The sequence below is a fragment of the Siphateles boraxobius genome, unplaced genomic scaffold, assembly GCF_051911475.1.
Source record: "Siphateles boraxobius isolate OS27281-9 unplaced genomic scaffold, OSU_SipBor_1 269, whole genome shotgun sequence".
Lineage (NCBI taxonomy): Eukaryota > Metazoa > Chordata > Actinopteri > Cypriniformes > Leuciscidae > Siphateles > Siphateles boraxobius.
In genome coordinates this window covers 613,824-632,990 of record NW_027508886.1, presented here as the reverse complement: position 1 = coordinate 632,990, position 19,167 = coordinate 613,824, and the positions used below count along the sequence as shown (strand labels likewise).

The window sequence follows — 19,167 nt, the reverse complement described above, 5'->3', positions numbered from 1 at the left end:
TGTGCTTAGTGTTTTATGTTATTTTACAGACTCTGCTGCTACGGATTTTTTTGGGGAGGAAGATGACCTGGAGATGGCAACTGTAGCCTCGCAAGCTGAGGAACAACTTCCTCAAGGTATGTAAATCTTAAACAATATTTTACAAACAATTACAAATAAAACAAAACAGTATTTTTTAAATGACATATTATTTTATTTCACAACACAGAGGAATGGCACTTCTCAGGTGTCAATCTACATTCACTCTTTGAGTGAACATCCTCAAAGGAAAAAAGATAATTTAAAGGTGTATGTAAAAGGTTTTATTTAATTTTTTATCGTAATCACTGACTAAAGCTCATTCTTGTCATCTCACACTTCCCCCACTCCCCTTGGAATAAGTGGCTGTTGTAGTGTTTGGTCTGCTTCGCTTCACACTTGGCTGATCCCATCTTTTTTTCTTCTTGTATTTCTTCTAATGGTGCTTGGATGAAAAACAGGATGATTTTCACTGCTTCCTTCCATCTTTTCATCATCATGTCATCTCTCTACTAATCATACATGCTTTGCAGTAAACCTTGTAATCGCAGTAGCTGTCCAGCAGAGCTGAGAAAGTCATGCAGTGAAAGTCTAAAACAATAAGATAATTTTGTTGTGTTTTTTTACGCTCCAGCCACTGCAGGCTCGAGAGGCCCTGCTCCTGCCCCGGCTCGTGCTACTGCCCCTGCTCCTGCCCCTTATCCTGCTCCTCCAGCATTGTGGACCCCTGGCCAGGTGTCCCAGTCGCCTGCAGAGCTTCCTGTCCACTGGAAAGAGCAACTCCCATCTTTCCAGCGAGGCCTTCAACCCCTGTCCCTCTGCACCAGGACCATCCTCACTACAGCCACCCACAGGACTGCAGCGCCCTGCCCAGCCTCCTCTGCAGTCTCCTCCTCTGCGCCCTGCCCAGCCTCCTCTGCAGTCTCCTCCTCTGCGCCCTGCCCAGACTCCTCTGCAGTCTCCTCCTCTGCGCCCTGCCCAGCCTCCTCTGCAGTCTCCTCCTCTGCGCCCTGTTCAGCCTCCTCTGCAGTCTCCTCCACAGCCTTCTGTCCAGCCAAGTGCTGCCTCTGCTCCTGCAACATCAACTGGGTCCAGTGTTGCAGACCAGGCTCCTGTAAGTAAGCTTCTCATTATTCGTGTGCAGGTGCTGCAGCGTGATTTCCAATGACCACAAAAAAAGAGGCCGCATTTCCTCTGTGCTGGAAACTTTGCACTGGCTACCTTTTAATTGTAGATTTAATCAAAAAATTGCGCATTAAGCCATGCAAGCTGAAATGTTTGCGGCCCGGCAGCAGCAGGGAGGATGTATGTTTCGGCTCATTGGTATAGGGGTATGATTCTCGCTTAGGGTGCGAGAGGTCCCGGGTTCAAATCCCGGACGAGCCCATTACTAGGCTTTGCTTTTAATCTCTTCAGCCTGATTAGGGCAACCAGGATATTTATATCCCGGGTTTCGGCAGAGGAACCACGTCCGCCTCTTTTAGTCTACCTGATTCCACCTAGCCTCATCGCTATCTGCCTCTCAGACAGCCAGCTATCAGGAAGTGTTGGTTCCATGGTGTAATGGTTAGCACTTTGGGCTTTGAATCCAGCGATCCAAGTTCCAATCTCGGTAGAACCTTTTCAGGTTCTTTGCGGAAGGGTGGGAAAAAACAGAGGTGATGCACAACTGCTGACGTGGCAGTGAAATTGGCACTCTCAAACAGAGTCGGAATTGGGGAAACATGGGCTTGAAAAGCAAAGGCTTCATTTGCTCCTTGCTATCGTGCTTTTGGACTCAATGACTTAAATCTCTTGAATCCCGAGAGGTCCCGGGTTCAAATCCCGGACGAGCCCATTATCAGGCTTTGCTTTTAATCTCTTCAGTCTGATTAGGGCAACCAGGATATTTCTGAGAAATTGGGGATAAAATGAGCCAGAGAGAGGCCGGTTAGCTCAGTTGGTTAGAGCGTGGTGCTAATAGTGCCAAGGTCAAGGGTTCAATCCCCGTACGGGCAACTCATTTTCTCTCTGGGACCTTCGCTCTGCTCTTCTCGAAAATGACTGGCGGTGTCCCAGACATGGCTGCTGGCTAGACCGCACAAGTACCTGGCCGAAATAGCTCAGTTGGGAGAGCGTTAGACTGAAGATCTAAAGGGCCCTGGTTCAATCCCGGGTTTCGGCAGAGGAACCACGTCCGCCTCTCTGAGTCGAGGCGGTCTATTGACCAAACGCCAGCTCTTATCTACCTGATTCCACCTAGCCTCATCGCTATCTGCCTCTCAGACAGCCAGCTATCAGGGTGTGTTTGTTCCATGGTGTAATGGTTAGCACTCTGGGCTTCAAAAAAACTTTTTCGGCAGCACTGAGCCGCAAGAGCTCATCTAGGTAGTGCCCCTTGAAGGGGGGGTGCAAAAAGGATGGACAGCCCTGGAGAATGCAGGCATCGATCCTGCTACCTCTCGCATGCTAAGCAAGCGCTCTACCATTTGAGCTAATTCCCCTCGATGATGGAGAGAATGTGTCCATCGCTCTCAAAGACAAAGACGATGCGCGATCCCTAGCACGTGTGCAGGTGCTGCAGCGTGATTTCCAATGACCACAAAAAAACAGGACGCATTTCCTCTCTGCTGGCAACTTTGCACTGGCTACCTTTTAATTGTAGATTTAATCAAAAAATTGTGCTTTGAATCCAGCGATCCGAGTTCAAATCTCGGTGGAACCTTTTTAGGTTCTTTGCGGAAGGGAGGGAAAAAACAGAGGTGATGCGCAACTGCTGACGTGGCGGTGAAATTGGCACTCTCAAACCGAGTCGGAATTGGGGAAACATGGGCTTAAAAAGCAAAGGCTTCATTTGCTCCTTGCTATCGTGCTTCTGGACTCAATGACTTAAATCCTTGCTATCGTGCTTCTGGACTCAATGACTTAAATCCTGCTGCTCATGGGAAAAGTTGACACACGCCAAGGTTCCATGGTGTAATGGTTAGCACTCTGGGCTCTGAATCCAGCGATCAGAGTTCAAATCTCGGTGGGACCTGCTTTTGCCAGGAATGTGTGCAGTACCTCGTTCGAAAAAACTTTTTCGGCAGCACTGAGCCGCAAGAGCTCATATAGGTAGTGCCCCTTGAAGGGGGGCGTAAAAAGGATGGACAGCACTGGAGAATGCAGGCATCGATCCCACTACCTCTCCCTTGCGCCTACTGCTTCCTACCGATTGAGCCAAAGTAAGCCCAAAGTAAGCCCACGTGAGCCAATCGTGTTTCTCTGCTGTGGCTTACTTTTGACCAATCGCGTTCTCTCCTGTGGCTTACTTTTGACCAATCGTGTTTCTCTCCTGTGGCTTACTTTTGACCAATCGCCTTTCTCTCCTGTGGCTTACTTTTGACCAATCGCGTTTCTCTCCTGGCTCTGCTCCTGTGGCTTACTTTTGACCAATCGGCGACCGCTATTATTAGGCAAGGCAAGGCAAGGCAAGTTTATTTATATAGCACATTTCATACACAATGGTAATTCAAAGTGCTTTACATAGAAGAAATTAAAATAATCAAAAGAAATCAGAATAATTAAAACAGTTTGGAATAAAAGATAAAATACAGAAATAATCAAATGAAATCAGAATAATTAAAACATAAAATAAAATACAGTGCAAACAGTCGGACGAACAGTGGCACAGTGCTCATTCCGTAAATGCACAGTTAAACAGATGTGTTTTGAGTCTGGATTTGAATGTGACTACTGTAGGAGCACATCTGATCTCTTCTGGAAGCTGGTTCCAGCTGCGGCTGGCATAGTAGCTAAAAGCAGACTCGCCATGCTTAGAGTGAACCCTTGGTATTTCTAGCCGATGTGATCCTAATGATCTGAGTGATCTGTTGGGTTTATATTCACTGAGCATATCCTAGGCCATTGAATGATTTATATACCAGTAATAATACTTTAAAATCAATCCTAAATGTAACTGGCAGCCAGTGTAAAGACCTGAGGACTGGTGTGATGTGTTCATATTTTCTGGTTCTGCTCAGAATCCTAGCAGCAGCGTTCTGTATGAGCTGCAACTGTCTTATGGTCTTTTTGGGAAGGCCAGTGAGAAGTCCATTACAATAATCCACCCTACTGGTGATGAAAGCATGCACAAGTTTTTCTAAGTCTTGACTGGAAACAAAGCATCTAATTCTTGCAATATTTTTCAGGTGATAATATGCTGATTTAGTTATTGCTTTGACATGACTAATGAAACTAAGGTCTGACTCTAGAGACACACCCAGATTCCTGACTTGATTTTTAGTTGTTTGACCCCTAGACTGAAGGTATGCGTTCACCTTGAGAACTTCATCTTTGTTTCCAAACGCAATGACTTCAGTTTTGTCTTTGTTTAACTGAAGAAAGTTTTGGCACATCCAATTGTTTACTTCATCAATGCATTGGCAAAGGGAGTCAATGGGGCTGTAATCGTTAGGCGATAGGGATAAGTAGAGCTGTGTCGTCTGCATAGCTATGGTAAGCGATTTGGTTCTTTCTCATTATTTGGCTCATTGGGAGCATGTACAGGTTGAATAGGAGTGGCGCAAGAATTGAGCCTTGAGGGACTCCGCATGTCATGGATGTCCACTCAGACTTATGGTCTCCTATACTCACATAATAACCTCTGCCTCCTAAGTATGACCTGAACCATTTTAGGACTATCCCAGAAAGCCCGACCCAGTTTTCCAGCCTGTCAAGAAGTATTTTGTGATCGACAGTGTCAAATGCAGCACTGAGGTCGAGTAGTACCAGCACTGATAATTTGCCTGTATCAGTATTTAAGCGAATATCATTTATTATCTTTATGAGCGCGGCCTCTGTACTGTGGTGCGGTCGGAAACCAGATTGAAAATGGTCAAAGTATCCATTCGAGCTTAAGAATTTGTTCAGCTGATTGAAGACAACTTTTTCAATGATCTTGCCTATGAAAGGAAGATTTGATATCGGTCTATAGTTGTTTAATATGGTCTTATCCAGATTGCTCTTTTTCAGGAGGGGCTTGACGACAGCAGTTTTCAGGGAGGTCGGAAAACTCCCAGAGAGAAGTGAGGCATTTACCACTTCCAGGAGATCTGCTTCTAAGCTGTGTAACACATTTTTGAAAAAAGATGTGGGAAGTGCGTCAAGGGCGCAGGTTAATGTTTTTAGTTGCTGTACGGTTTCTTCCAAAATTTTGCCATCAATTTCTTCGAAATCAGACATAGTGGCTACTTTCTCGTGCTGTTGTCTGATCTGCCTGACCCCAGCGCAACTCAAGGATGAGCTGATCACCTTTCTGATATTATTGATTTTCTCAGAGAAGAAAGAAGTAAACTCACTGCACTTTCTCACTGAGAGCATTTCACTGGGAATCTGGCTTGGGGGGGTTGTCAGTCTCTCTACAGTAGCAAAAAGAGTGCGCGTGTTGTTTATATTGCTGTTTATAATATTCGAGAAAAAGTCTGTCTAGCTTTGCTTAGTTCCTTATTGAAAGCATGGATGCTGTCTTTGTAGATGTTATAATGGACTACAAGTTTTGTCTTCCGCCACATGCGCTCTGCTTTTCTGCATTGTCTTTTCATATTTTGCACTGCTGTTGAGTTTCTCCAAGGTGCTTTTTGTCTGCCACTCTTCTTCCTGACTTTCACAGGAGCAATATCATCAATTACACTCTTAACTTTTGAGTTAAAAGAATCAAGGAGAAAATCAACAGAGTCAGCAGATATGCTTGGTGTTAAAGATATAGCCTTCATAAATAGTACACTAGTGTTCTCATTTAAGCATCTCTTCTTGACAGACACAGATCTAGCTTCAATGGCAGGAGAGATCAATATATCAAAGAAAATACAAAAATGATCAGACAGTGCTACATCCTTAATAACAATTGATGAAATGTTTAGACCCTTACTGATAAGTAAATCTAGAGTGTGTCCACGATTATGTGTGGGTCCATGTACATGCTGAGTCAGATCAAAAGTTTTTAAAACAGTTTTGATTTCTTTTGCCATATTGTTTTCTGCATTATCTATGTGAATGTTAAAATCTCCAGCAATGGCAAAGCAGTCAAACTCTGAGGAAATTGTTGATAACAGTTCTGTTAAGTTCTCAGCAAAAGCTGGAGAGTATTTTGGAGGCCTGTAAACAATGATAAGTAAAATGCGTGGAGCACCTTTTAACACAATACCCAGATACTCGAAAGACGGGTAATTCCCAAATGATATTTGCTTACATTGATAGACATCTTTATAAAGAGCAGCTAAACCTCCGCCTCTTCTGACAGCTCTGCAGACACTCATACAAGTAAAGTTAGGAGGGGCTGTTTCATTGAGGACTGTTGCACTGCAACTTTCTTCTAGCCAAGTTTCATTTAGCAACATAAAATCCAGGTTGTATGTGGTTATTAAGTCGTTGACTAAAAGTGATTTATTTTTAAGTGAGCGGATGTTTAAAAGTGCTAACTTAACAGTCTTACTTTTTGTCCCCACAGCAATCTTGGTATATCGTGTAATAGGCACCAGATTAGATGGGTTTGCTGTACGGCTTTTGAAGGCCTTAGACTTTCTATCATGTAATCAAACAGCAATAGAAAAAGATACAGGCACACTGAGTTCCCGCTTGTTCTGTAAACATTTGAGAAAGTTATTGTTATCATAGCGGGGACCCGACACATATCACTGAGAGCTGGTATCAGTTGTTTTTGGTTCACCTCGAGCCGCTGGAGGAGGGTGTGGGCCCTGGCACTGTGGCAGAGGCCGAAGAGCTCTCACAGGAGGAGGGGGAGGAGGAGGAGGAGGGGGAGGGGGAGGGGGAGGGCGAGCTGGGCCCGCAGGCTTTGGTGGTTGTGGGGCCTGGCGTTTTTTGGTTGGTATCTGGGAGCTCGCAGCAAAAGAGTGGGATAGTCTAGTTCCAGCATGCACCAGTTGTTCCATTTTCTCTGAGAAGCACAGAAGTGGAGATGCTGGAGAGAGTGATAATGTTTCCGGTGAGAGGGATTTTTGCTCTAGTGTTATTGGAGGCTGTAATATGCTGTCCTGGTTTCCCTGGCTGTTTTCCAGAAAGTCGTCTATGGGTGCTGTATCTTGGAGCAGTGCTGGTATGTCACAGTCTGTCTGTGGTGAGCTCTGTGGGCAGGGCTCAGCTGAGATTGTGTCCGTGAGCAGAGGTTGTTGTGGCTGAGTGGTGTTATCACTGTCCTTGTGTGATGTGTCAACTGCATGTCCTGTGGTCATTCATACTGTATCCAGGTGTGTGTGTGCCATTCAGGTTGAGTGGATTGGCACACATTGCAGAAGGATGACGGAGGGAGAAGTAGATATTGTCCTTTAGCACTCTTGAACCAAGTTTGTTTGGGTGGTGGCCATCCTGTTGAAACAGTTGCCTCTGACTCCAGAAAAGATTGAAGTTGTCAATAAAGTTCACTCCTTTTATATTGCAGGTTTTTTGCAGCCATGTATTAAGCCCAAGCAACCGTGAAAACCTGTTTGTTCCTCTTGCTGGGAGTGGTCCACTGATGAATGTTTGAACTTTCAGTCTTTTAAGTGTTTCAAAAAGTTCATTGAAATCCTTTTTAAGAAGTTCCGACTGCTCTTTATGAATATCATTCTTCCCCACATGAATGATGAGTCGATTTGCAGTCTTATGTTTCATCAGAATGTTCTGAAGTTCCCTGTTTACATCAGAAGTTGTTGCTTGTGGAAGGCAGCACGTTGTTGTATCCCTGCTATTAATGTTTCTGATTACGGAGTCGCCCACTATCAGAGTCCTGGGCTCGGCTGCACTGTGAGCTGAGTGCCGCTGTCTGCTCGACCTTGAGCCCCAGTTAGCATCAGTGTTAGCTACTGGCTGATTCTGTCTGTGTGCGATCACATTCATCAAATTTGGGGATTCCTCATTCATTAATACTTCAAATCTGTTCTCAAGATGTATAGGCGGTGGTAGGAGACCAGTGTTTGCAGTCCTTGTCAGAGCCGTATCTGGGGTAAAGGATGCTACTGCAGTAATATGTGATGCTCGTGACAATCTGATGTCTCGAGTGCCTTTGGGTCTCGCACCCTGTTTGTGCCATCGATTAGTAAAACGATCGGCTTGTTTCTCTACACTCAGTATGGCCGGTCGAGAAGCACTAGATTCATGGGACTCACCGGCTGTATGCTGAGGACGTCCATGACGAAGCTCTGTTGTGTGTTCCGTCTGGTTTGGTGGTCCCGCAATTAACTTTGTTTCAAGAATTGCAATCCTTTGTAAAAGTCTGTGGCAGTTGGAGCAGCAAGTAGATTCCAGAGGAGGCATTTTCTTATCCTTATGAATGTAGGCAGTTGTGTTTTCTCTTCCCCGGAATGTAAGCTTTCAGTGGGAGGCTGGTCGAATAAAATAATTCTGCTTTTTTTTTGTAGTATTCCAAACGTTTGAGCACTGTGCTGATTTGCTGAAGTTAAAATTAGGTGATAAAAGGAGATAAAATATAGAAATATAAAAGCGATAGAGCAAAGCGCGGAGCAGTAAGCGAGAGCGTCCGAACAGTAGCTGAGCAGGAAGTAGTCGTCATCAGTAGTAATTATCGTCATCTTTGCAACAGGTAAGTCTATTCTTCACGACTGTATAATCGATCATTATTTATTAATAAACAGTGTTTGTTTTTAGACAATTAAACATGCCAATAAAGCTAGCTAGCGTGTAATAGCACACGTTTTCTTCTGTACATGTGAACCTGCAACTTTACCATGATACATGATACATGGCATGATACCAGCAAGATTGTACCAAGAAGTGTTATTTATTTTCTTATTAATAAGTTCATCACACTATTTACAATTTGTACACAAGGCAATACTAAGTGATTCACAGTTGTATAAAAACAATAATGCTTATGCTCATAATAATAATAATCATTAATTATTATAATATTATAATAATTAATTACATAAAAAAGAAATGCTGTAGTAAAATACTTTCAGTTGGAATATGACAGCTATGTAACGTTCTGTTTATGCCTGTGTCCTTTCAGATTATGTATGCATACCCGGTTTTACGAAGAACCTCTGAGGGTCGACTCCTTATGGGGCCAACTGAGGAGGCCAATAGGAGGAAGATCGTGTTGGCAGGGAGGGCCAGATGTAAGGAGGAGGTCCTGGCTGAGGCCACTGCCTTTGTGAGGCAGAATGGAGGGAATCCTGGAGACCAGTTCCTGGTTCTGGCTCACTGCAAGATCCAGTTTGGGAAACACCAGGGTCAGAGGTTCCTGTGGCTGCTGGAGAACTCACTGGGGTATGCCTGCTATCTGGTCAGCAGCATTTTGGGGGAGGAGGAGAGGGACAACCCGCTGTCTGACAACCAACACCTGTTCCTCAGATACACCTCGCAGATCAGGGAGGTAGGCGAGGCTGTGGAGGTGTATCATATAAAACAGGCCATGCTGCAGGAGGCCCAGAGGACAGGAGACTCTGGATGTCTGATGGTGGAGTTTGGGGATTTTAAGGGTAGGTCAATGAAGGAGGTGTATGAGGACCCAAGCAAGGAGGCCCAGGCTCTCATCACCTACCTGAAGAAGGCAAAGGCCAGGCCTAACACCAATATGGCCCTTTTCAAAGCATACGTGCTGAAGAGGCAGGCTCCAGCCCATGTGCCCACCACCACTGTGCCCACTGCATCTGTCCTCACTGCTGCTGTGCCCACTGCCACTGTGTCTGTTCCTCTTCCACCTACTGCCACTAAGAACAAGCCACTACTGGCGACCAATGTGAAGGCCCTGTTGGCGCGGGGGAAGCATTTATTTTCTTCACAGCTGGCACAAAAGATTTTGGCTCCAGCCAAACCCTGTAAGTGATTTGCAAGCTTTAAAATCATTACAGTATATATTATGCAGTATATATGTCTAACGAAAATACGTGTTCAACAGCTGCAGGACCACGTGTACATCCTGCGTCTGAGTCCGCAGCCCGGAGACAGCTCTTTACATGTAGTGAGTATCACTTAACGCATACAAGTGTGTTGGTGACATGTGCTTAGTGTTTTATGTTATTTTACAGACTCTGCTGCTACGGATTTTTTTGAGGAGGAAGATGACCTGGAGATGGCAACTGTAGCCTCGCAAGCTGAGGAACAACTTCCTCAAGGTATGTAAATCTTAAACAATATTTTACAAACAATTACAAATAAAACAAAACAGTATTTTTTAAATGACATATTATTTTATTTCACAACACAGAGGAATGGCACTTCTCAGGTGTCAATCTACATTCACTCTTTGAGTGAACATCCTCAAAGGAAAAAAGATAATTTAAAGGTGTATGTAAAAGGTTTTATTTCATTTTTTATCGTAATCATTGACTAAAGCTCATTCTTGTCATCTCAGACTTTCCCCACTCCCCTTGGAATAAGTGGCTGTTGTAGTGTTTGGTCTGCTTCGCTTCACACTTGGCTGATCCCATCTTTTTTTCTTCTTGTATTTCTTCTAATGGTGCTTGGATGAAAAACAGGATGATTTTCACTGCTTCCTTCCATCTTTTCATCATCTTGTCATCTCTCTACTAATCATACATGCTTTGCAGTAAACCTTGTAATCGCAGTAGCTGTCCAGCAGAGCTGAGAAAGTCATGCAGTGAAAGTCTAAAACAATAAGATAATTTTGTTGTGTTTTTTTACGCTCCAGCCACTGCAGGCTCGAGAGGCCCTGCTCCTGCCCCGGCTCGTGCTACTGCCCCTGCTCCTGCCCCTTATCCTGCTCCTCCAGCATTGTGGACCCCTGGCCAGGTGTCCCAGTCGCCTGCAGAGCTTCCTGTCCACTGGAAAGAGCAACTTCCATCTTTCCAGCAAGGCCTTCAACCCCTGTCCCTCTGCACCAGGACCATCCTCACTACAGCCACCCACAGGACTGCAGCGCCCTGCCCAGCCTCCTCTGCAGTCTCCTCCTCTGCGCCCTGCCCAGCCTCCTCTGCAGTCTCCTCCTCTGCGGCCTGCCCAGCCTCCTCTGCAGTCTCCTCCTCTGCGCCCTGCCCAGCCCCTCTGCAGTCTCCTCCTCTGCGCCCTGCTCAGCCTCCTCTGCAGTCTCCTCCACAGCCTTCTGTCCAGCCAAGTGCTGCCTCTGCTCCTGCAACATCAACTGGGTCCAGTGTTGCAGACCAGGCTCCTGTAAGTAAGCTTCTCATTATTCGTGTGCAGGTCCTGCAGCATGATTTCCAATGACCACAAAAAAAGAGGCCGCATTTCCTCTGTGCTGGAAACTTTGCACTGGCTACCTTTTAATAGTAGATTTAATCAAAAAATTGCGCTTTAAGCCATGGAAGCTGAAATGCTTGCGGCCCGGCAGCAGCAGGGAGGATGTATGTTTCGGCTCGTTGGTCTAGGGGTATGATTCTCGCTTAGGGTGCGAGAGGTCCCGGGCTCAAATCCCAGACGAGCCCATTATTAGGCTTTGCTTTTAATCTCTTCAGCCTGATTAGGGCAACCAGGATATTTGTGAGAAATTGGGGATAAAATGTGCCAGAGAGAGGCCGGTTAGCTCAGTTGCTTAGAGCGTGGTGCTAATAACGCCAAGGTGGCGGGTTTTCATCCCCGTACGGGCCACTCATTTTCTCTCTGGGACCTTCGCTCTGCTCTTCTCGAAAATGACGGGCGGTCTCCCAGACATGCCTGCTGGCTAAACCATACAAGTATCTGGCCGAAATAGCTCAGTTGGGAGAGCGTTAGACTGAAGATCTAAAGGTCCCTGGTTCAATACCGGGTTTCGGCAGAGGAACCACGTCTGCCTCTTTTAGTCTACCTGATTCCACCTAGCCTCATCGCTATCTGCCTCTCAGACAGCCAGCTAGCAGAGTGTGTTGGTTCCATGGTGTAATGATTATCACTCTGGGCTTTGAATCCAGAAATCTGAGTTCAAATCTCTGTGGAACCTTTTTAGGTTCTTTGCTGAAGGGAGGGAAAAAACAGAGGTGATGCGCAACTGCTGACGTGGCGGTGAAATTGGCACTCTCAAACCGAGTCGGAATTGGGGAAACATGGGCTTAAAAAGCAAAGGCTTCATTTGCTCCTTGCTATCGTGCTTCTGGACTCAATGACTTAAATCCTTGCTATCGTGCTTCTGGACTCAATGACTTAAATCTCTGCTGCTCATGGGAAAAGTTGACACACGCCAAGGTTCCATCGTGTAATGGTTAGCACTCTGGGCTCTGAATCCAGCGATCCGAGTTCAAATCTCGGTGGGACCTGCTTTTGCCAGGAATGTGTGCAGTACCTCGTTCGAAAAAACTTTTTCGGCAGCACTGAGCCGCAAGAGCTCATCTAGGTAGTGCCCCTTGAAGTGGGGCGTAAAAAGGATGGACAGCACTGGAGAATGCAGGCATCGATCCCACTACCTCTCGCTTGCGCCTACTGCTTCCTACCGATTGAGCCAAAGTAAGCCCAAAGTAAGCCCACGTGAGCCAATTGTGTTTCTCTGCTGTGGCTTACTTTTGACCAATCTTGTTCTCTCCTGTGGCTTACTTTTGACCAATCGCCTTTCTCTCCTGTGGCTTACTTTTGACCAATCGCGTTTCTCTCCTGGCTCTGCTCCTGTGGCTTACTTTTGACCAATCGGCGACCGCTGTTATTATCGTCATCTTTGCAATCTTTGCAACAGGTAAGTCTATTCTTCACGACTGTATAATCGATCATTATTTATTCATAAACAGTGTTTGTTTTTAGACAATTAAACATGGCAATAAAGCCAGCTAGCGTGTAATAGCACACGTTTTCTTCTGTACATGTGAACCTGCAACTTTACCATGATATACAGTAAAAAAAATTGTCACTACTGTCAAGATAATTAGCCGACCGCTAATTAAGCTATATCCTCCTTAAACCATTTTTTTGTTGTTGTTAATTTAGTATTTTTTGTGTCATTCATTACATTATTTTGAGCACAAGAAGATTTTTACTAAAACCTTTAAAAAAAAAAGTTTAATTCATATATGTTATACTATACTATGTTATACACCAGTATACATATTTATGTTATCTTTTTAAATACTATGTTATACATATTTAAAAAGACATGAATAGGCAAAAACAAGTGTTTTTTTGTTTCAACAAATGATTCTCAACTATGTTATAAAAGATATACCAAAACGATTTGATATACCATTTTAAGTTTTAGATCTGTTTGATGATCATATTATTATGAATTGTCATAAACGCCTTTATGTTATATTTGGTGTTTCTTAGTAATCTCTGCCACAAAAGCTAAACAAAACAAAACGATTTAAGCATGGCATGATACCAGCAAGATTGTACCAAGAAGTGTTATTTATTTTCTTATTAATTAGTTCATCACACTATTTACAATTTGTACACAAGGCAATTCAAAGTGATTCACAGTTGTATAAAAAACAATAATGCTTATGCTCATAATAATAATAATCATTAATTATTATAATATTATAATAATTAATTACATAAAAAAAATGCTGTAGTAAAATACTTTCAGTTGGAATATGACAGCTATGTAACGTTCTGTTTATGCCTGTGTCCTTTCAGATTATGTATGCATACCCGGTTTTACGAAGAACCTCTGAGGGTCGACTCCTTATGGGGCCAACTGAGGAGGCCAATAGGAGGAAGATCGTGTTGGCAGGGAGGGCCAGGTGTAAAGAGGAGGTCCTGGCTGAGGCCACTGCCTTTGTGAGGCAGAATGGAGGGAATCCTGGAGACCAGTTCCTGGTTCTGGCTCACTGCAAGATCCAGTTTGGGAAACACCAGGGTCAGAGGTTCCTGTGGCTGCTGAAGAACTCACTGTGGTATGCCTGCTATCTGGTCAGCAGCATTTTGGGGGAGGAGGAGAGGGACAACCCGCTGTCGGACAACAAACACCTGTTCCTCAGATACACCTCGCAGATCAGGGAGGTAGGCGAGGCTGTAGAGGTGTATCAGAAAAAAACAGGCCATGCTGCAGGAGGCCCAGAGGACAGGAGACTCTTGGTGTCTGATGGTGGAGTTTGGGGATTTTAAGGGTAGGTCAATAATGGAGGTGTATGAGGACCCAAGCAAGGAGGCCCAGGCTCTCATCACCTACCTGAAGAAGGCAAAGGCCGGGCCTAACACCAATATGGACCTTTTCAAAGCATACGTGCTGAAGAGGCAGGCTCCAGCCCACGTGCCCACCGCCACTGTGCCCACTGCATCTGTCCTCACTGCTGCTGTGCCCACTGCCACTGTGTCTGTTCCTCCTCCACCTACTGCCACTAAGAACAGCCCACTGCTGGCGACCAATGTGAAGGCCCTGTTGGCGCGGGGGAAGCAATTATTTGCTTCACAGCTGGCACAAAAGATTTTGTCTCCAGCCAAACCCTGTAAGTGGGTAAGTTTTTTCTTTTTTCTCCAGCCACTGCAGGCTCGAGAGGCCCTGCTCCTGCCCCGGCTCGTGCTACTGCCCCTGCTCCTGCCCCTTATCCTGCTCCTCCAGCATTGTGGACCCCTGGCCAGGTGTCCCAGTCGCCTGCAGAGCTTCCTGTCCACTGGAAAGAGCATCTCCCATCTTTCCAGCAAGGCTTTCAACCCCTGTCCTTTTGCACCAGGACCATCCTCACTACAGCCACCCACAGGACTGCAGCGCCCTGCCCAGCCTCCTCTGCAGTCTCCTCCTCTGCACCCTGCCCAGCCTCCTCTGCAGTCTCCTCCTGTGCACCCTGCCCAGCCTCCTCTGCAGTCTCCTCCTCTGCGCCCTGCCCAGCCTCCTCTGCAGTCTCCTCCTCTGCGCCCTGCTCAGCCTCCTCTGCAGTCTCCTCCACAGCCTTCTGTCCAGCCAAGTGCTGCCTCTGCTCCTGCAACATCAACTGGGTCCAGTGTTGCAGACCAGGCTCCTGTAAGTAAGCTTCTCATTATTTGTGTGCAGGTCCTGCAGCGTGATTTCCAATGACCACAAAAAAAGAGGCCCCATTTCCTCTGTGCTGGAAACTTTGCACCGGCTACCTTTTAATTGTTGATTTAATCAGAAAATTGCGCTTTAAGCCATGGAAGCTGAAATGTTTGCGGCCCGACAGCAGCATGGAGGATGTATGTTTTGGCTCGTTGGTCCAGGGGTATGATTCTTGCTTAGGGTGCGAGAGGTCCCGGGTTCAAATCCCGGACGAGCCCATTATTAGGCTTTGCTTTTAATCTCTTCAGCCTGATTAGGGCAACCAGGATATTTCTGAGCAATTGGGGATAAAATGTGCCAGAGAGAGGCCGGTTAGCTCAGTTGGTTAGAGCGTGGTGCTAATAACACCAAGGTCGCGGGTTCGATCCCTTTACGGGCCTCTCTGTGACCTTCGTTCTGCTCTTCTCGAAAATGACGGGCGGTCTCCCATACATCCATGCTGGCTGAACCACACAAGTACCTGGCCAAAATAGCTCAGTTGGGAGAGCGTTAGACTGAAGATCTAAAGGTCCCTGGTTCAATCCCGGTTTCGGCAGAGGAACAACCTCCGCCTCTTTTACTCTACCTTATTCCACCTCTCAGACAGCCAGTTAGCAGGGTGTTTTGGTTTCATGGTGTAATGGTTAGCACTCTGGGCTTTGAATCCAGCGATCCGAGTTCAAATCTCGGTGGAACCTTTTTAGGATCTTTGCGGAAGGGAGGGGAAAAACAGAGGTGATGCGCAACTGCTGACGTGGCGGTGAAATTGGCACTCTCAAACCGAGTCGGAATTGGGGAAACATGGGCTTAAAAGGCAAAGGCTTCTTTTGCTCCTTGCTATCGCGCTTCTGGACTGAATGACTTAAATCTCTGCACCTCATGGGAAAAGTTGACACACGCCGAGGTTCCATGGTGTAAGGGTTAGCACTCTGGGCTCTGAATCCAGTGATCCGAATTCCAATCTCGGTGGGACCTTCATTTGCCAGGCTAAACAGCACGAGTATCTGGCCGAAATAGCTCAGTTGGGAGAGTGTTAGACTGAAGATCTAAAGGTCCCTGGTTCAATCTCGGGTTTCGGCAGAGGAACCACGCCCGCCTCCTTTAGGCTACCTGATTCCACCTAGCCTCATCGCTATCTGCCTCTCAGACAGACAGCTGGGAGGGTGTGTTGGTTCCATGGTGTAATGGTTAGCACTCCGGGCTTTGAATCCAGCGATCCGAGTTCAAATCTCAGTAGAACATTTTTTAGGTTCTTCGCGGAAGGGAGGGAAAAAACAGAGGTGATGCGCAACTGCTGACGTGGCGGTGAAATTGGCACTCTCAAACCGAGTCGGAATTGGGGAAACATAGGGTGCTTCTCAATATCCCTCCTCGTCTCCTCGTTCCTCTGTCCTCCATCCTATGACCCGGAAACCGATCGAGCTCAGCCATCTTGAAGGACATCTCAATTCTCTAATTGCACCGCGAGGAGGCGAGGATCGAGGAGTGAGGAGGCTTTCAGAGGAGTCATGAGCGAGGATACACAGGTGTATCCTATGCGGAAGTGTTTTATTGACTAAACGTGATGCACGTATACATTCTCCTCCCCCTTCACATCGGTCACAATCTGTTTTAAAGTGTACTTTACCTTTGCAGTTTATATAAACCACACATTACACATATTTCAACAGGGTATCTTGCTTTATTATTATTTATTATGAATTTCTTAAATAAACAAACTGCAACAACATGAGGGCAGATCCTTTGAGCGCTGCTGATGACGCTATGAAGTGACGCTCGAGTGATCAAGTATTCCAATGTATAAAAAAGCTTTCATTCGATTCCTCCATCCTCATTTTTGTCATTCATTACATTATTTTGAGCACAAGAAGATTTTTACTAAAACCTTTTAAAAAAAAAGTTTAATTCATATATGTTATACTATACTATGTTATACACCAGTATACATATTTATGTTATCTTTTTAAATACTATGTTTTACATATTTAAAAATACATGAATAGGCAAAAACAAGTGTTTTTTTGTTTCAACAAATGACTCTCAACTATGTTATAAAAGATATACCAAAACGATTTGATATACCATTTTAAGTTTTAGATCTGTTTGATGATCATATTATTATGAATTGTCATAAACGCCTTTATGTAATATTTGGTGTTTCTTAGTAATCTCTGCCACAAAAGCTAAACAAAACAAAACGATTTAAGCATGGCATGATACCAGCAAGATTGTACCAAGAAGTGTTATTTATTTTCTTATTAATAAGTTCATCACACTATTTACAATTTGTACACAAGGCAATTCAAAGTGATTCACAGTTGTATAAAAAACAATAATGCTTATGCTCATAATAATAATAATAATATTCATTAATTATTATAATATTATAATAATTAATTACATAAAAAACAAATGCTGTAGCAAAATACTTTCAGTTGGAATATGACAGCTATGTAACGTTCTGTTTATGCCTGTGTCCTTTCAGATTATGTATGCATACCCGGTTTTACGAAGAACCTCTGAGGGTCGACTCCTTATGGGGCCAACTGAGGAGGCCAATAGGAGGAAGATCGTGTTGGCAGGGAGGGCCAGGTGTAAGGAGGAGGTCCTGGCTGAGGCCACTGCCTTTTTGAGGCAGAATGGAGGGAATCCTGGAGACCAGTTCCTGGTTCTGGCTCACTGCAAGATCCAGTTTGGGAAACACCAGGGTCAGAGGTTCCTGTGGCTGCTGGAGAACTCACTGGGGTATGCCTGCTATCTGGTCAGCAGCGTTTTGGGGGAGGAGGAGAGGGATAACCCGCTGTCGGACAACAAACACCTGTTCCTCAGATACACCTCGCAGATCAGGGAGGTAGGCGAGGCTGTAGAGGTGTATCAGAAAAAAACAGGTCATGCTGCAGGAGGCCCAGAGGACAGGAGACTCTGGATGTCTGATGGTGGAGTTTGGGGATTTTAAGGGTAGGTCAATGAAGGAGGTGTATGAGGACCCAAGCAAGGAGGCCCAGGCTCTCATCACCTACCTGAAGAAGGCAAAGGCCAGGCCTAACACCAATATGGCCCTTTTCAAAGCATACGTGCTGAAGAGGCAGGCTCTAGCCCACGTGCCCACCACCACTGTGCCCACTGCATCTGTCCTCACTGCTGCTGTGCCCACTGCCACTGTGACTGTTCCTCCTCCACCTACTGCCACTAAGAACAGGCCACTGCTGGCGACCAATGTGAACCGTTGGCGCGGGGGAAGCATTTATTTGCTTCACAGCAAATAAATTTGCTTCACTGCTTTTGCCAGGAATGTGTGCAGTACCTCGTTCAAAAAAACTTTTTCGACAGCAGTGAGCCGCAAGAGCTCATCTAGGTAGTGCCCCTTGAAGGGGGGCGTAAAAAGGATGGACAGCACTGGAGAATGCAGGCATCGATCCCGCTACCTCTCACATGCTAAGCGAGCGCTCTACCATTTGAGCTAACTCCCCTCGATGATGGAGAAGAGGTGTCCATCGCTCTCAAAGACAAAGACGAGGCGCGATCCCTAGCACGTGTGCAGGTGCTGCAGCGTGATTTCCAATGACCACAAAAAAACAGGCCGCATTTCCTCTGTGCTGGCAACTTTGCACTGGCTACCTTTTAATTGTAGATTTAATCAAAAAATTGCGTTTTGACTCCAGCGATCCGAGTTCAAATCTCGGTGGAACCTTTTTAGGTTCTTTGTGGAAGGTAGGGAAAAAACAGAGGTGATGCGCAACTGCTGACGTGGCGGTGAAATTGGAACTCTCAAACCGAGTCGGAATCGGGGAAACATGGGCTTAAAAGCAAAGGCTTCATTTGCTCCTTGCTATCGTGCTTCTGGACTCAATGACTTAAATCTCTGCTGCTCATGGGAAAAGTTGACACACGCCAAGGTTCCATGGTGTAATGGTTAGCACTCTTGGCTCTGAATCCAGCGATCCGAGTTCAAATCTCGGTGGGACCTGCTTTTCCAGGAATGTGTGCAGTACCTCGTTCAAAAAAACTTTTTCGGCAGCACTGAGCCGCAAGAGCTCATCTAGGTAGTGCCCCTTGAAGGGGGGGCGTAAAAAGGATGGACAGCCCTGGAGAATGCAGGCATCGATCCCGCTACCTCTCGCATGCTAAGCAAGCGCTCTACCATTTGAGCTAATTTACCATTTGAGGCCGAAGAGCTCTCACAGGAGGAGGGGGAGGGCGAGCTGGGCCCGCAGGCTTTGGTGGTTGTGGGGCCTGGCGTTTTTTTGGTTGGTATCTGGGGGCTCGCAGCAAAAGAGTGGGATAGTCTAGTTCCAGCATGCACC

At 45.7% G+C, this 19,167-nt stretch overlaps 9 non-coding genes across 9 annotated transcripts; all 9 read left to right on the top strand.

Annotated features, from left to right (window-relative positions):
* The first annotated feature begins 2,109 nt into the window (after positions 1-2,109).
* Positions 2,110-2,182, top strand: trnaf-gaa (transfer RNA phenylalanine (anticodon GAA)). The gene has a single exon. It is a non-coding gene; the product is annotated as a tRNA-Phe (tRNA).
* Positions 2,183-2,962: 780 nt separating this feature from the next.
* trnaq-cug (transfer RNA glutamine (anticodon CUG)) lies at positions 2,963-3,034 on the top strand. Its single transcript has one exon. It is a non-coding gene; the product is annotated as a tRNA-Gln (tRNA).
* An 8,618-nt stretch (positions 3,035-11,652) lies between these two features.
* trnaf-gaa (transfer RNA phenylalanine (anticodon GAA)) lies at positions 11,653-11,725 on the top strand. Its single transcript has one exon. It is a non-coding gene; the product is annotated as a tRNA-Phe (tRNA).
* A 403-nt stretch (positions 11,726-12,128) lies between these two features.
* trnaq-cug (transfer RNA glutamine (anticodon CUG)) lies at positions 12,129-12,200 on the top strand. The gene has a single exon. It is a non-coding gene; the product is annotated as a tRNA-Gln (tRNA).
* A 2,830-nt stretch (positions 12,201-15,030) lies between these two features.
* Positions 15,031-15,102, top strand: trnap-agg (transfer RNA proline (anticodon AGG)). The gene has a single exon. It is a non-coding gene; the product is annotated as a tRNA-Pro (tRNA).
* Positions 15,103-15,190: 88 nt separating this feature from the next.
* Positions 15,191-15,264, top strand: trnai-aau (transfer RNA isoleucine (anticodon AAU)). Its single transcript has one exon. It is a non-coding gene; the product is annotated as a tRNA-Ile (tRNA).
* A 225-nt stretch (positions 15,265-15,489) lies between these two features.
* trnaq-uug (transfer RNA glutamine (anticodon UUG)) lies at positions 15,490-15,561 on the top strand. Its single transcript has one exon. It is a non-coding gene; the product is annotated as a tRNA-Gln (tRNA).
* A 309-nt stretch (positions 15,562-15,870) lies between these two features.
* On the top strand, positions 15,871-15,943 carry trnaf-gaa (transfer RNA phenylalanine (anticodon GAA)). Its single transcript has one exon. It is a non-coding gene; the product is annotated as a tRNA-Phe (tRNA).
* Positions 15,944-18,758: 2,815 nt separating this feature from the next.
* On the top strand, positions 18,759-18,830 carry trnaq-cug (transfer RNA glutamine (anticodon CUG)). The gene has a single exon. It is a non-coding gene; the product is annotated as a tRNA-Gln (tRNA).
* The last annotated feature ends 337 nt before the right edge of the window (positions 18,831-19,167 follow it).